Source organism: Carcharodon carcharias, chromosome 13 (assembly GCF_017639515.1).
Source record: "Carcharodon carcharias isolate sCarCar2 chromosome 13, sCarCar2.pri, whole genome shotgun sequence".
NCBI classification, from domain to species: Eukaryota; Metazoa; Chordata; class Chondrichthyes; order Lamniformes; family Lamnidae; genus Carcharodon; species Carcharodon carcharias.
Genome location: NC_054479.1, coordinates 16239010 through 16254842, shown reverse-complemented (window position 1 = coordinate 16254842; position 15833 = coordinate 16239010).

Sequence of the window (15833 nt, the reverse complement as noted above, 5' to 3'; positions counted from 1 at the left end):
AAGAGTCATTTAAAATGCTATCCTTTCTCAGCAACCTATATCTGATGCCTGTTTTTAGTGCAGTGTTTGGAATGGATAAGCTGGCACTTTCCATGATGAATTGCATTCTCTCGTGTCACGATGATGTGACATATATATTTAACCGATATTAAACTTTAATTTCATTGGCTGGTCAAATATATATTGTACTGCTTTAAAAGGACTTTTTTTAAAAAAGCAAGCAATGACACTGGTTTAAGATAGCTGCCACGGGTCACCTGACACATCTGGTATTACAAGTTGGCCAATTTCTAGAACCTTCCAGTTAAGAAATCTGCCAATGTAACAGACATACCATCTCTCTCTCTCTCTCTCTCCCCTTTGTCTCTCAAGTTCAAGACCCTATCTCTGTTACAGTTTGGAATCCATCACAGGGATAGAGAATTCGAAATTAAAGCAACCTCAGGTGCAAAATCATTGACTTTGGAAAAGACAGATTCCGTTTGAAAAAGAGATTGTCTCCAGAAATTGCAGTGTATATTGGCCTCAACTCCACTGGAATTTCAAGACCACTGTGGAAAAAAATTCACAGCCACAGCTATGGACACCAGTGAAGGTCTCAAACTGTGAACAGTCTATTTTTTGCCTTTTATCATTGAATTTTAATTTGGCCAAAAGATAACGTCCTACTGTATAACTTGTAATTTTACATGTGTGTGTGTGTGTGTGTGACTGCACAGGTTGGGACGTGGGTTTACCTTTTTAAATATCTTTATGTCTTTACCTAGGTGGGTTTTTAGTTCAATAGAAACTAACCCCTTTGTGTTTAACGTCAATAAAGCCTATTAGACTGAGTTCTTTGCAATTAGCATGTAAACGGTTAAGTACGGACACTGAATCAATATCTTCAACCTTGTAAATTTCAAAAAAACCCTGTTAAGATCAATGGGGGAGTGGGAAAGAAAGGAAAAGTCCTGATATATGCCCATACCTGTCATAACAGTAGCTATTCTCCAACATAACATTTGTTTGTCAATTTAGTGACTTGGTGCTGCAATGTGCAACACACACACTCTCACACAAACTCTCACACACACCCACACACTCTCAGTCACACCACACTCAGTCACCTCCATCTTGGCCCTACTTTCTGGATTCCCTAAATCTATCTTGCTACTTATCTCCACATTTTAGAAGCCTTCTCTTTTGCTGTAAATCTTCCACTATTGCTCAATATACATCTCTCTGCCTAATAATACATGTAATTCCCAGAGCAATAATTAGAAGTCCTGACACTTCAGTCAATATATGACCATTCAGTCACTGTAGAGTTTTGCTCATCTCGTGTTGTAAAATATTGCTCCTCTTTGAGAAACATTGCGTTGTAAACTCAGTTGGCTAACAGCTCTGAAGCAGTGTAAACCAGAGCTTGAGGGGGTGAAGCTGGCTTCTTCCAGTAGCATGAAACAGGCCTCTAGTCAACTGGCGTCTGAATTTTCACCACACCCAGTCTTTTATTTCCACTGAAGTTCACAGAACCACAGTTCGAACACTTTTTGGAGACTCATTTCCTAGTTGCTTTTACTTGGTTAAAAAATAAAAATATTGGCAATATTTTCCAAGCCAATGGAAAGTAAAAACTAGCGCTGTGTAAAATCAGCTGCCAATTCACTACGAGCTGGTTTCACCCTAGTGCCATAGACCAATTTCACCCCCCACACCACCAACAAAATCACAGAAGAGTGTCAAATTAAATAGTCATTTTTGAGTCAGAAAAAGGTAAAGAATTTTGTCCTTTTAGCTCTTGGGACAAAGGACCCCATTCAATTCAGAAGTTATAGATCACCTCTCTAATTACTGCTTAAAATCAAATGCAGTCACCATTCAGGCTTGTTCTACTTGCTTTTTGCAAGTCATTCAATCAGCACTTCAAAAGGTTTAGGTTAGAACATCAAGAGTTATAGTGCCTCTTTTGCATTTAAGACTACCATCTGTCTGGTTAAGGATTAGACAGTCTGACTTCTGAATGCAGGTTTTACAATGTAAACCAGACATGAGAAATCTTTGTTTTAAGATGTCTATTGATCTCACTTGTGTGCCTTTGTGATGTAGAAGGATTCATTAGCAGAATGGAAACTCTCAGGAGGACAGCGGAAATGCTTTAGGAATGTCCTCAAAGAATCCCTGAAGAGGTCAAACATCCCCGTTGGCTCATGGGTATCCCTGGCTTGTGAGTAACCAAAATGGAGAAGGCTCATTCGGGGAACACGCAGAAGTGAAGTCGAGGTGTCAGAGGGCATAGACCTCCAAACAACTCATCCACATCACCCTTCAAGGCATCAGCCCCTCCCCCTCTGCATGTGGCAGAGCCTGCAGATCGCACATAGGTTCTGAGATGGCTTGTCAGTCCAATCAAACTGGATTTGAAGTAAGTTATCCTGGATCACAAGGAACTACCTAAGAAGAAAAAGATTGCAAAGCCGTCTTTATTGGGCAGTGAGAGATTTTTAGTCATAAGCCTTGCTGGAAAGGTGCTTGATAGGCTGCAGAAAGCTGGATCATATTAACAAAGTCAGCTCTCATCTCGTTATTTTTCTTGACATTTTGATTTCCTTGCTTTCTTGCACGGGAAGTGGCAGTCCACTATTCTAGTGTGTATCACTTGAATATGGGCCCTCCTTCTGATGCAGTAGGTGTTGGGATAGTCCTGCCTATATACCAATCACTTGCTCACCATGCCACTAAAAGACCTAGCTTAAAATTGCAGTCGAAGGGTGGGAAATTGGTAATCTCTTGCTAATATTGCACCCAATGTAAAAGAATTGGTAGAACAGGTTTCGGTCTTTCACCCTCATGTATTTTCCATATCAACTGATTGCCAACAACTGAGTAGATAACATTAAGTAAAATGGGCCTATACTGTCTGGAGCTTAGAAGAATGAGATGTGGTCTCATTAACACATATATGATTCTGAGAGGGCTTGGCAGGATAGATGCTAAAAGCTTGTTTCTCCTGGCTGGAGAATCTAGAACTAGGGGCTATAGTCTCAGGATAAGGAGACGAGAGGAGGAGAAATGCCCTCATCAGAGAGTTGTGAACTTTTGGAATTCTCTACCCCAGACGGCTGTGCATGTTCAGCTGTTCAGTATATTCAAAGCTGAGATCAATAATCAGTTCAAGAGCAATTAGGGATGGGCAACAAATGCTGGCCTTGCCAGTGATGCCCACATCCCATAAAAGACTAAAGGAGAAAAAAGAAAAAACAAGGGAGCTGCACGGGATGGCTGCCCATCACATTCCCATTCCTGCAGCCAGGGTACTGACCCAGGGTGGGCTGAAATTAGGATTGCCACCTGCTCCATGGGCATGTGCAGCCAATTAACGATGTTAAGGTGCCCAGTAGAGGCCTCGGTGGGATTTTGCCGGTGGCAGAACAACCCTTCGCTGCTTGTGAAGGCGCAAACCCAATGGAGGCAGCTTCTCTGCAGCAGACTGGGACAGGGAGGTGGGGAGGAGGGGTGCAGGGTGGAGGGGGAGGTTGCCATAGGAACCAGATGCTCCATGTCTCATTGAGAGGGGCGTTGGAGAGAAAAGCCACACCCGCAGCCCAAACAATTCATCCCGAGGGGTTACCCCTCCATTCCTAACGTCGTTGGCCCTCAAGTTGGGCCAGCTGTCGACAAGTGTAGGTTCGGGACTCTCAGTTGGTCCTGACATTGGAGTCCTGCAGCCCACAGGAAAGTCCAGCCCATAGTTACTGTTTGAAAAGGAAAGACAAGTTAATGTGACAGGGATGGCCTTTCATCAGAGTTGAAACTTCTTAACTAGGGGCAAGGATCTGTAAGCTTCTTGTTTAAACTATAATTCATCACTATAGCAGTGTGCAGAGCTGGAGTGGCTCTCCTCCCTCCAAGCCTGAAGGCTCCAGGTTCAAGTCCCACGTAAGAAGTATTTGGATGTGCACTTGTGATGCCATGGCATACAAGGCTATGGGCCTGGTGCTGGAAAATGGGATTAGAATAGTTAGGCATTTGTTTGAGCAGTGCAGACTTGATGGGCCGAGGGGCCTTTTCCTGTGCTGTAGAGCTCTAGGACTCTATGAATTGTTGGCTATGAAAGAACCCGGCTACTGGTGCAGGCCAGCCCGTGTGTATTGGTGCTGGTCCCCAGCCTGGGACAATGGGGAGTGTTAACGGCAGGAAGGGGATCTGGTTGTAAAACCACCTGCCAAATCCAAAATGATGATGGCTGACATGAAGGTGATCAACCAGCATTGTGGTGACCCCCATGTAACATAGGAAAAGCTAAAATGGGAACCATTCCTAGAGAGAGGTGCACACAAATGCATTTGATTCAGTTACATCACTTCATGGTAAAATATCACGGAGGCATTCGCTGCTTAAGAAGAATAAACATTTGGGCTAAATGTCTGTGGAACTGAGATCAGGAAGTGCCGGGGCTTTTGAGTCAAGAAGGGAAAAAACTGGGGAGATAAAAATATTGAGATTAGTAATAGATTGTGGTGTTTTACTTGAGTATGTATTCAAGGGGTTTTCAGAGGTACTTCTACTTTATTATTGGTTATTGCTCTTTGTATATGAAGGACTTTGGGGGTTAATTTGAAATTGCAAGCTGGCAAGACTTAATTGTTGGCTATCATGTGGATATTCAGTTACCAAAACCGAAGCTTGATTTCTCTGAGATCTCTGCTACCTTTTGTTACCCATATGCCTGAGGGTGAAGGTGTTAGACAGCTTGCATGCTGGGCTGTCAGGCCAATGAATGCACCGTGAACCTTATGAGCAGCGAATGTTTTTTGTTTGCGATGTGTAAGGACCTGGAAGGATGCGTCAAGAATCTAAAACTCTGTCTGCCTGAGCTGCTCCAGATAAAGATCTCAGTGCTAATGATGAGGCTATCAGTACTCATCCTCATTACAGGGTAAAAGCAAAGTACTGCGGATGCTGGAAATCTGAAACAAAAACAAAAATTGCTGGAATAGCTCAGCAGGTCTGATAAGCATCTGCGGAGAGGAAGACAGACTTAATGTTTCGAGCCCTTATGACTCTTCATCAGAACTGGTATATATTGGTATTATAAGGTAAACTGGATGACTTCTAGCATCTGCATGTGAGCAGTTAATGCAGAAAATCCTGATGGTTCTCCACCCATTCATTCACTGCTGTCTGCAAAATCGAGACCAATGGGCAGCATTTCAATCTACTAATTGATGTCCTTCATGTCATGAGCAATGATGCACAAGTGTGGGGAAGCCAAATCTGTGAGTAGCTCATGATCCTTAAGAGTGTTTGCAGAGAAGGCAGAGGAGCTGCACAAGCACAAGCGTCAGGCCCTTTCAAAACTTCTCAGTGTAAGATTCAGAAACTTAAGTTGTGAGACCCAATGATAGTAGAAAAAAGCAGTTATTACACAAGAAAGGTATACTTTTACCTCCACTTAGCTCAAGCTCTTCCTGCAGTCAAGCATACAACACCGAGGAGACAGGAGGCGTGAAGATGAAGTTGACTCCTTTTTAATTCTTTTTCTTTTCCAGGTGTATTTTATTCTTCAACATCAAATCGCAGAAATTGGTGACTGCTTGAGACTACTCAGATCCACCTGTTTCTTTGCCGTGGTTGTATTTATCTCTTCCCCTCTGTCAGGGATGGGATAAACTCCGCATTTATGCTGTCACTGGAGAATGAATTCTACACAGATGACTCCCTGCCTCCTTCTGAAAGCATAAACCACAGAACAAGGGAGAAGTGAGGTGTCCCAGTCAGGGCACTTGTTAACATTGGGCTGTCTAGCAGCGACTTCTCTCTGGTCTTTCCAAACGCCGGCTCTGTAATTGTAGCTTCTGTCCCTTGGGACACACAGCTTGTACCTTTTCTATATTCTTGTCCTGGCAGTGATATGATCCTATCATGTTGGTGGATAGTACCAAGGAGTGATTTTTTTTTCTTAATTCTTTTATGGGATGTGGATGTCGCTGGCAAGGCCAGCATTTGGTGCCCATCCCTAACTGAGTGACTTGCCAGGACATTACAGAGGGCTGTTAAGAGTCATAGAGTTTTACAGCATGGAAAGAGGCCCTTTGGCCCATCGTGTCTGTGCTGGCCATCAAGCCCTATCTACTCTAATCTCATTTTCCAACACTTGGCCCATAGCCCTGTATGCTATGGCATTTCAAGTGTCCATCTAAATACTTCTTAAATGTTGTGAAGGTTCCTGCCTCTACCACCCTTTCAGGCAGTGAGTTCCAAATACTCCCCACCCTCTGGGTGAAAGATTTTTCCTTAAATCCCCTCTAAACCTCCTGCCCCTTATCTTAAATCTATGCCCTTGGTTACTGACCCCTCTGCTAAGGGGAAAAGTTTCTTCCTCTATACCCAATCTATGCCCCTCATAATTTTGTATACCTCTATCAGGTCCCCCCTCACCCTTCTCTGCTCCAAGGAAAATAACTCCAGCCTATCTAGTCTTTCTTCATAGCTGAAATGCTCCAGCCCAGGCAACATTCTGGTGAATCTCCTCTGCACCCTCTCTAGTGCAATCATATCCTTCCCATAGTTTGGCGACCAGAACTGCACACAATATTCCAGATGTGGCCTAACACTTTATACAACTCCATCATAACCTCCCTGCTCTTGCATTCAATGCCTCGACTAATAAAGGCAAGTATCCCATATGCCTTCTTAATCACCTTATCTACCTATCCTGCTGTCCTCAAGGATTTATGGACGTGCACATCAAGGTCCCTCTGATTGTCTGTACTTCCTGGGGTCCTACCATTCATCATGTACTCCCTTGCATTGTTAGTCTTCTCAAAATGCATCACCTCACACTTTTCAGGATTAAATTCCATTTGCCACTGTTCTGCCATCTGACCAGCCCACCTGTATCGTCCTGTAGCCTAAGGTTTTCCTCCTCGCTATTTACCATGCCATCAATTTTTGTGTCATCGACAAACTTACTGATCATAACTCCCACCTTGATATCTAGATCATTAATGTACACGACAAACAGCAAGAGACCCAGCACCGAACGCTGCGATATGCCAGTGGACACAGGCTTCCAGTCACAAAAATAACCTTCAGCCATCACCTTCTGCCTCCCTCGACTAAGCCAATTTTGGATCCAATTTGTTAAATTGTCCTGAATCTCATGGGTTCTTATCTTTTTGACCAGTCCCCCATGTGAGACCTGGTCAAAAGCCTTACTGAAGTCCATGTAGACTACATCAACTGCACTACCCTCATCTACACACCTGGTCACCTCCTCAAAAAATTCAATCAACTTTGTTAGTCATGATCTCCCCCTGACAAAGCCATGCTGACTATCCTGGATTAATCCTTGCCTCTCCAAGTGGAGATTGATTCTGTTACTCAGAATTTTTCCAAAAATTTCCAAACTACCCCCCCTCACCTGAAGATTCTATGCCCTGAATATTGAGCTGCCAGTCCTGCCCATCCCTCAACCATGTCTCCATGATAGAAATGATATCATATCCCCACGTGTTAATCAACACCCTCAACTCATCTGCCTTACTCACAAGACTCCTTGTATTAAAATGAATGCCATCCAGCTTTGCTATGCTCCCTTGTGCCTTAACTTGACTATATATGCTCTGCTTTCCAGACTGACTTGGTTTTTCTTCTATACTTGGCTTTACATCACCCCCTACTGTACCTGCACTCTGAATCCCACCCCCCCCCTGCCAAATTAGCTTAAACCCCCACCAACAGCACTCGCAAACCTCACAGCAAGGATTTTGGTCCCATTCCAGTTCAGGTGCAACCTGTCAGACTTGTACAGGCCCCAGCTTCTCCAGAAATGGACCCAGTGATCCAGAAATCTAAAGCCCTCCCTCCTGCACCAACTCTTCAGCCACACATTCATCTGCTCTATCCGTCTATTCCTATACTCACTAGCACGTGGCACCGGGAGCAATCGAGAGATTACAACCTTTGAGGTCCTGCTTTTCAATCTGCTATCTAGCTCCCTAAATTCTTGTTGCAGAACCTCATCTCTCTTTCTCCCTATGTCGTTGGTACCGATGTGAACCACAATCCCTGACTCTTCGCAATCCCCCTTCAGAACGCCCTGCAGCCATTCATTGCTGTGGGGCTGGAGTCACATGTAGGCCAGACCAGGTAAGGATGGCCAATTTCCTTCCCTAAAGGACATGAGTGAGCCAGATGGGTTTTTACAACTATTGATGATCATGGTCATCAATACTGAGTCTAGCTTTATAGTCCACATTTTAAAAAAACTTTAATTAAAGTCAATTTCAATTTTAAATTCAATTTAACCCATGAACCCATGTTCCCAGAGCATTAGCCTGGATCTCTGGATTACTAGTCCAGTGACAATACCGTTACACCACCATTTCCTCTATTTGCAATCTAAATATTTTATTTACAAAGGAGTAGCAATATGAGGTGCAAAAACCAAAAGTACAATATGTCTTAACGTCATAAAATTGGCCTGTTCATCAGTAAGACTGAAAAGTATCACTGAAAAAAATGAAAAGAGTTCTTTCCTTGATATAATGAATTCACCCTCTCTTTGTCCTCTGCAGATCAAATTTTCTTTTACCGCTAGGGAGGATTTGCCTCCTTGAACTCTTCAGTTTAATCATCAGTTTTTGAAAGAACTCTGCTACTTCAAACCCCAGCTCCACCACCCTTTGTGTGTCAAAAATAGCATTTCTGCTAACCGCTTGATGTGAAGGTTCCAGGACAAACAACGATGCAATCGTATCCAATTAACAACAGGGAGCAGATGTCACGCATGTACTGGTGTGTATCCAAGTGATGAATAGTTCATAGTGCTGCATGTCCGAGAGTTTGCAAGGGAAACACTATTCGAGCAAAGGACAACATTAGTAACTAAATTGGGGTAAGGTACAAATTTGGGCAACTGATTACATTATTTCATATTGAAGTGAACATTCATACTTTGCGATTTGCTGTAAACAAGGCAGGTTAATGTTTTCTCTGGAGCTCCTGGAAACTGCAGCTCACCCAAAAGGGGAATATACTTTTATGTCTCAATGACATCAGATTTTCCACCTTTATTTCGGCAATTTATCTTAATTTTACAAAACAACATTTTCATTTTGCTCAAGTGACCTTTCAGTGCTTAGAACATATGTTTTCTATAGGAGTTAGCTTTTGTTCTACCGTGACCAGGGATGGTTTTGCCATATGGTTTCTTTGGTGTGAATCACTTTGGCCACTTTCTGATCACCAAACATTTGCTGAAGGAATCTGCCTCAAGTTCCGCGATAAACCTTTCTTCAGACATCTACAAGAAAGAAACAGTGGATTCACCAGGTTCAGGAAAGCTCCCAATCAGCTTGCCTGTCAGAGCAGCAGTAAGTTGGCAAACATTCTGTTCATCCATGAAGTCTCGTGTTGATTGAAGGAACCATTGTATTTTCCCTGCTCCCAAGAAAATCAGATTTTCCACAGTGGCTTTGGATCTGAGTATTGGTGCCTGACCTCTCACTCCCTCTTTCTCATTGAGTCTCATGTCCTCTCTTTTTCATTCTCTCCCTCTTAACCTATAAGAGAAAGTATAGGCCGTGCAGGTCAGAGAACCACTGGACTCAGTTGGTAGTGTGGATTAAATTAGCGGCTTTTATGTGTGACCGTAGTTGATCTTAGGCTGAGGGGGACATCAGTTCCTAATTATTATCTGGTGAATCCTTCTCAAGTCAGGAGAGGTTCAAACTCCGCTCTGATGTTCTCAATGATGAAACAGTCTGTCTCCTCTCAGAGGTAATGAATGGCCTTTAGAATGAGCTAGCAGAGGGCTACTGGTACCTGAAGAACTTGATTGCAGCAAAAGTCAGTGCCTTCAGGAGAAAGGGAAGAGTTGGAGGGTAGTCTATTATCATAAATGGGCAAACATTTATGCTGAACATTTATAAAGCCCTGGTTAGGCCACAACTAGAGTATTGTGTCCAGTTCTGGTCACCACACTTTAGGAAGGATGTGATGGTCCTCATGAGGGTACAGAGGAGATTTACCAGAATGGTTCCAGGGAAGGGAGGATTTTAGCTACATGGTTGAAGAAACTGGGATTATCCTTCTTGGAACAAAGGAGATTGAAGGGAGATTTGATAAAAATATACAAGATTATGACAGGTTTTGATAAGGTAGAGAAGGAAAAACTGTTCCCACTCGCTGATTTTACAAGGAATAGGGGACACAGATTTAAGGTTTTAGACAAGAGGTGCAGTGGGGATGTGAGGAAGAAATTTTTAATGCAGTGAGTAGTAATGACCTGGAACTTGCTGCCCACGAGGGTGGTGGAAGCGGACATCATCAATGATTTCAGAGGAAATTGGATGGGCACTTAAAGGAAATAAGCTTGCAGGGCAATGGAGTTAGAGTAGGGCAATGGGACTGTGGAGAGCTGGCATGGACTCGATGGGTTGAATGGCCTCCTTCTGTGCCATAAATGACTTTATAACACAAATAGTGTTGTAGGGACCGGCTTGCAGGTTGGATCAGTACACTCATTCACCTCTGGGACCTGGATTTAAATATAACCCAGCCTAATGGACAATAATCTCTCTCTGCTAACTGTGAGGGCCCTGTGTGAAATGAGTTTGAGTAGGTTCAGTGTTGCTCTTTGTGGGTAAGAGCCCATGGCACAAAACACAGTTTAATTTGGCATTGAATTGTGGGATCTGATGCCAAGGAGTCAGAGGGATGTCTTATATGAGCAGGTTTTGACAAGATAAGTAGAAACTGTTTTCACTGGCAGTAGGTAACCCCGGAGCACAGATTAAAGATAATTGGCAAAAGAACTAGAGGGGAGTTTTATTTCATATGTGGGAGTTGCTATGATCTTGAATGCACCACCTGAAAGGAAAATGAAAGCAGATTCAATAGTACCTTTCAAAAATGAATCCGATAAATATTTGAAAAAGAAAATTTGCTGGGCTATGGGGAAAGAGTGGGTGGGCGGGATTAATTGGATCACTTTTTCAGAGACACGGTACAAGCATAATGGGCCAAATGGCCTCTTTCTGTGCTGTGTCATTCCATGATCTTAATCAGCTTTATTTTTGACTGTACTGATTTGGAAAGGATGAGTGTCCGTTTGTTGAGTTTAAGCTGGGAGGAGAAATATATTACCTCCACGGCATCAGTAGGCGCTGGGTAACACTCGCATTGATACACAGTTGTGGTTCCATCTCCTGACCTGTCCCCTGAGGAGGAGGGAAATGAGATCCCTTGAAAGAGACAGGCTCAACACTTCTCCTCAAAGCCAGGTGGTGAAGGATTGAACTGGAGTCTAATCTTTACACACTTTTTAAGCTTTTATTGACAGCGATACACATCATAAATATATTAAACCCAACAACCACAGTTTCAGTCCATTTCTATATACTCTTTTGAGCTTAACAAAGAAAACCAGGTGTTCACTTCCTAAACATTGGAGCTCAAGTGAATCCCCAGTTAATGCCCAGCATCTGCATACAATTAAACACTCAATTAACTATACAATTAACATCAACACCTGATTTAGCATTACATAGGTTATAACTTGTGCATTATCAAATTAAAGAAGTGCTTGCTGGAATACTCTCTGAAAGAGTGATCCAATTAGTCCCACCCACCCATTCTTTCCCCACAGCCCTGCAAATTTTTCTTTTTCAAGTATTTGTCCGATTTGTTTTTGAAAGATACTATTGAATTTGCTTTTAATTTCCTTTCAGGCCGTGCACTCCAAATCAGAGCAATTCTCCATGTATATTAAAAAAACTTCCCTTTTTTTTTGCCAATCATCTTTCATCTTATCAAAGTAATAATAACGAATCATGTTAAACCATGCAGAACCTTTAGTCTAGGCTTTCAAATTATCTGAGGTTTTAATGGCCAAAAGTAGAGCTGTGCACATGGAGATATGTATGCAAGTGCAGACCGCTTTCCTGGCTAGATTAGTAGAAATAGAGAAGTACCTGGCAGGAGTTATTCTCTAGTCGCTGGCCCCCTATGCATAACTAATCCTTGACTTTTTTTTTGTTGCAATTTTTTGATGTGGACTTATCCTGAATTCATTTTAGGTTATGCTTCAACCAACCTGCTGACCAACCAACATTTCCAGATCCAGGATGGTCTTCTGCCCAGTCACATCCCTGTTCTTCACCTTGGTTCTCAGGAAAGTACACTTACATTTTCGGAAGCTATTATAGACAGAGGTGTAGATTCAGAAGTATATTTATGAAGCTATCATGTGCATTGGTGTCGATACACACACACTTTTTAATACAATTGTATGATTAAAGGTACATTCACACCTGTATGAAAGCTTTGAACAGTTAGCTAAAGATTCACACACATTTATAATAACGTACATTCTCCCACCTAATACACATAATCATTGCCTATGCTGACTATACAGCACCTATGGCAGAATATATTGCTACACCTGAGCTGCCTGCCCTTGCTAAGCTTTAGACTGAGGCCCAAGGCAACTTGTTTGGCCTTTGGTTGTGAGGATTAGTTTGGCTTGGGACAGAGAGGACAGGCCCCTTTTATTAATGATTACATTGATTGAGGTCAGTGGATCTCATGGCCAGTGGGACAGCTTCCTGCTTTATAACGTTTTGGTTAGTGATTGCATTTTTGTGTTTGTATTATTGATTCATATAAAGCTTTTTAATATAATGTATTCATATATATGCATGTACACTGGTTTGAAGCTAACATCACTGTGATGGAATCTGTCATTGAAGCCAAGCTTCTCATTAATTACAAGTGAGATCAGAGTGGGAAGACCTTGAATGCACTTAGAGCCGCTCTAAGTAAAGTCCAACAGACTGCTAGATGGTACGCCAGTGATTACTGGTTACAGCTTTGCCCAAATATCTAGATGCCCTTCGATACAGGGAATGTTGGGTGTATGTCTGACGGGATCAAAAAGGCAACAGGTCAATTGGCAAAGAAAACGGTTTCAATGAATACAAAGGCAGGGCAGGTCATGATGGACTGCTATAATCAGTTGGAGAGATGTGTGGAACACGACCTTGAGTTGCACTGTAGGGAGAACACTGTCACCAAGGAAACTCTAGACACCGTAGAAAGCCTGCCTGACAGGGCAGATCTGATATCGAATCACAGTGAAGGAATTTAGCAAAGCTATTGATTCGCTTGCCATGGGAAAAGCTCCAGGTGCTTGATGCTACACTGCCTGAACTCATCAAGCACGGGAAACCAGCACTCCTGCTGGACCTGCACAAACTTCGCTGTCTCTGCTGGAGGGAGGAGGTCGTGGCCCAGGATATGTGTGATGCAAAGATTGTGACCCTGTACAAGAACGAGGGGGACTGGAGTGATTGCAACAACTATCGTGACCTCTCCCTGGGAACATCATGGGAAAAATATTTGCCCATGCTGCTCCTGTCAGACTCAGATCCTGGCTTAACGTATCTACCCTGAACCCCAGTGTGGTTACAGAACTGGATGATCTACAATTGACATGATTTTCTCCATCCAACAACTGCAAGAGAAATGCTGTGAACAGAGGAGACTGCTGTATATTGCCTTCATTGATCTCACCAAGATATTCGACCATTTGAGCAGAGGCAGTCCATTTAAGCTGCTGGAGGATACTGGCTGCCACTGAAGCCATTCAATATGACCTCCTCTTTCCATGACAACATGATGGGTAAGGTCAGCTGCGACAGGGTAACATTGTAACCCTTTGAGATCTGCAGTGGAGTCAAACAGGGTTGTGTTCTGACACCGATACTCTTTGGCATGTCCTTCTCTTTGCTGCTACCCTGCGCCTTCAAGTCAACTGCAGAGGGTGTCTACTTACATGCCAGAGCTGACAGAAAGCTGTTCAGCCTTGCTCACCTGAGATCAAAGACAAAGGTGCGCCAAGTCCTCATCAGAGAGTTGCTCTACAATGACAATGCTGCACTAACATTCCATATTGAGGAATGCACAGACTCTCTCATGCCTGTAAAGTGTTTGGTTCGACAATCAGCATCAGGAAGACAAATGTCAATGTCCAGAATGTTGATGTACTATCAACATTGACAATGTGATACAGGAGATTGTGAATAGCTTCACAAACCTCGACTCCACAATCACCAGCAATCTGTCACTTGGTGCTGAAAATCAACACACGCATCGCAAAAGCTGCAGCTGTTATGTCCCAGCTGAGTAAGAGAGTGTGGAGCAAGGGCAGCCTGACTGAGAACACTAACTGCGAGTCTACCAAGCCTGTGTGCTCAGCACACTCCTCTCCTGTGGTGAGACCTGGACGACATACACTAGGCAGGAGAAAAGACTGAAGCTTTTCCATCTTCACCGTCTCAGACGGATCCTCAGTATCTCTTGGCTGATCAAGATTACCAACTCAGAGGTCCTGGAATGTGCTAACTCCAGCAGCATATGCTCATTACCAAGCGAACAACATCTGCACTGGTTTTCATCGGATGAATGATGGCCATGTACCCAAAGACTTTTTGTACGGTGAACTGGCCATTGGGTCACAGCCTTCTGGCTGTCCATACCTCTGCCACAAAGACACCTGCAAGTGAGATATGAAGTTGGTGGACATTGACAAATGGGAGACAGTTGCTGATAGCTGTGACCTCTGCAGATTGACTGTTTGGAGGGGAATTGGAAGAAATGATAAGGTCAGCTGGCCAAGAAGAGGGTCCAGTGAAAACAGAGGCCAGTGAATCATGCACCTTCTCAACCCACTGTCTTCCTCTGCAGCAAATGCGACAGAGACTGCCATGACAGAGTGGGGGTCCTAAGCCACACCAGGCGATGATTAATACAGAGTTGACCACCAGTGCGTCTGACGAGGTGGAAGGCTGCCAAGTGCATATGTATGCATGTGTATACATAAACATGTGCATGTGTATTATATGGATGGGGCCTGCTTGCTGAGGCATAAAATGATGCGGGGTGACATCAGGCGTGCTACCCGACATCACCGCACATCAGTTAGAGTTTCAGTTCGGCGGGTGCACAGCCAACTCAGCTGCACACCCGCTGAACTGTCAAAGGCCTATTAATGCTGCTTAACGAACAATTAAAATAATTAATGAAGCTGCCCGTCCAAACTTAAGGTTGGTGGGAGGCAGGTGAAGAGGCCAAGCGGCCTTCGCATGTTTCATGGAACCTCATCCATGGGCGGGATGAGGTTTCATGAATGATTTTAAATTTTCTCAAAAATTTTCATTGAAATTAATGCACATGTCCCAGCTCATGTGATAGTGACACATGAGGGGACATGTCAAAAACATGTTTTCAACACTTTATTGAACTGTTTAAACTTATGACTAATCTCCCTGAGGCACAGCGCTTCTGGGCGAGCCTTAATTGGCTTGCCCACATAAAATGGCGGCGCAGACCTGATTGGGGGTGCCGACTGGGCCTGCGCCCGCACCTACTCGACTCCGCCGACGGGTGGAAAATTCTACCCGAAGAATACTTTCTGAAAAGCTTTGCATTTGTTGTTTTTCCCTGTTAACTTAAATATTGGCTTAACCAAAATTAATTAAGAACAATACGTACTCCATTAATAATGTGGTTAAAGTTAACTCGTGATAACTTTGTGTCCTTTTAATGTCTTCATTAAAGTTTTATCTTGAAAGTCTGAGTAGCCCCACAAGTTGGGGCAAAGGTAGTTGATGGCTGCCAGTGTCCATTGCATTGTACATCACAAAATCTGTTCTCTGCTTACAATCAGTTAGAAACATGTCATTTAAACTGCCAGCTTAAGCTTCAAACAATACAAAAAATAATCCAAGCTTGAAATTGATCTTTTTTTTAAAAAAAAAAGTATTTGTGACCCTTAAGCGTAC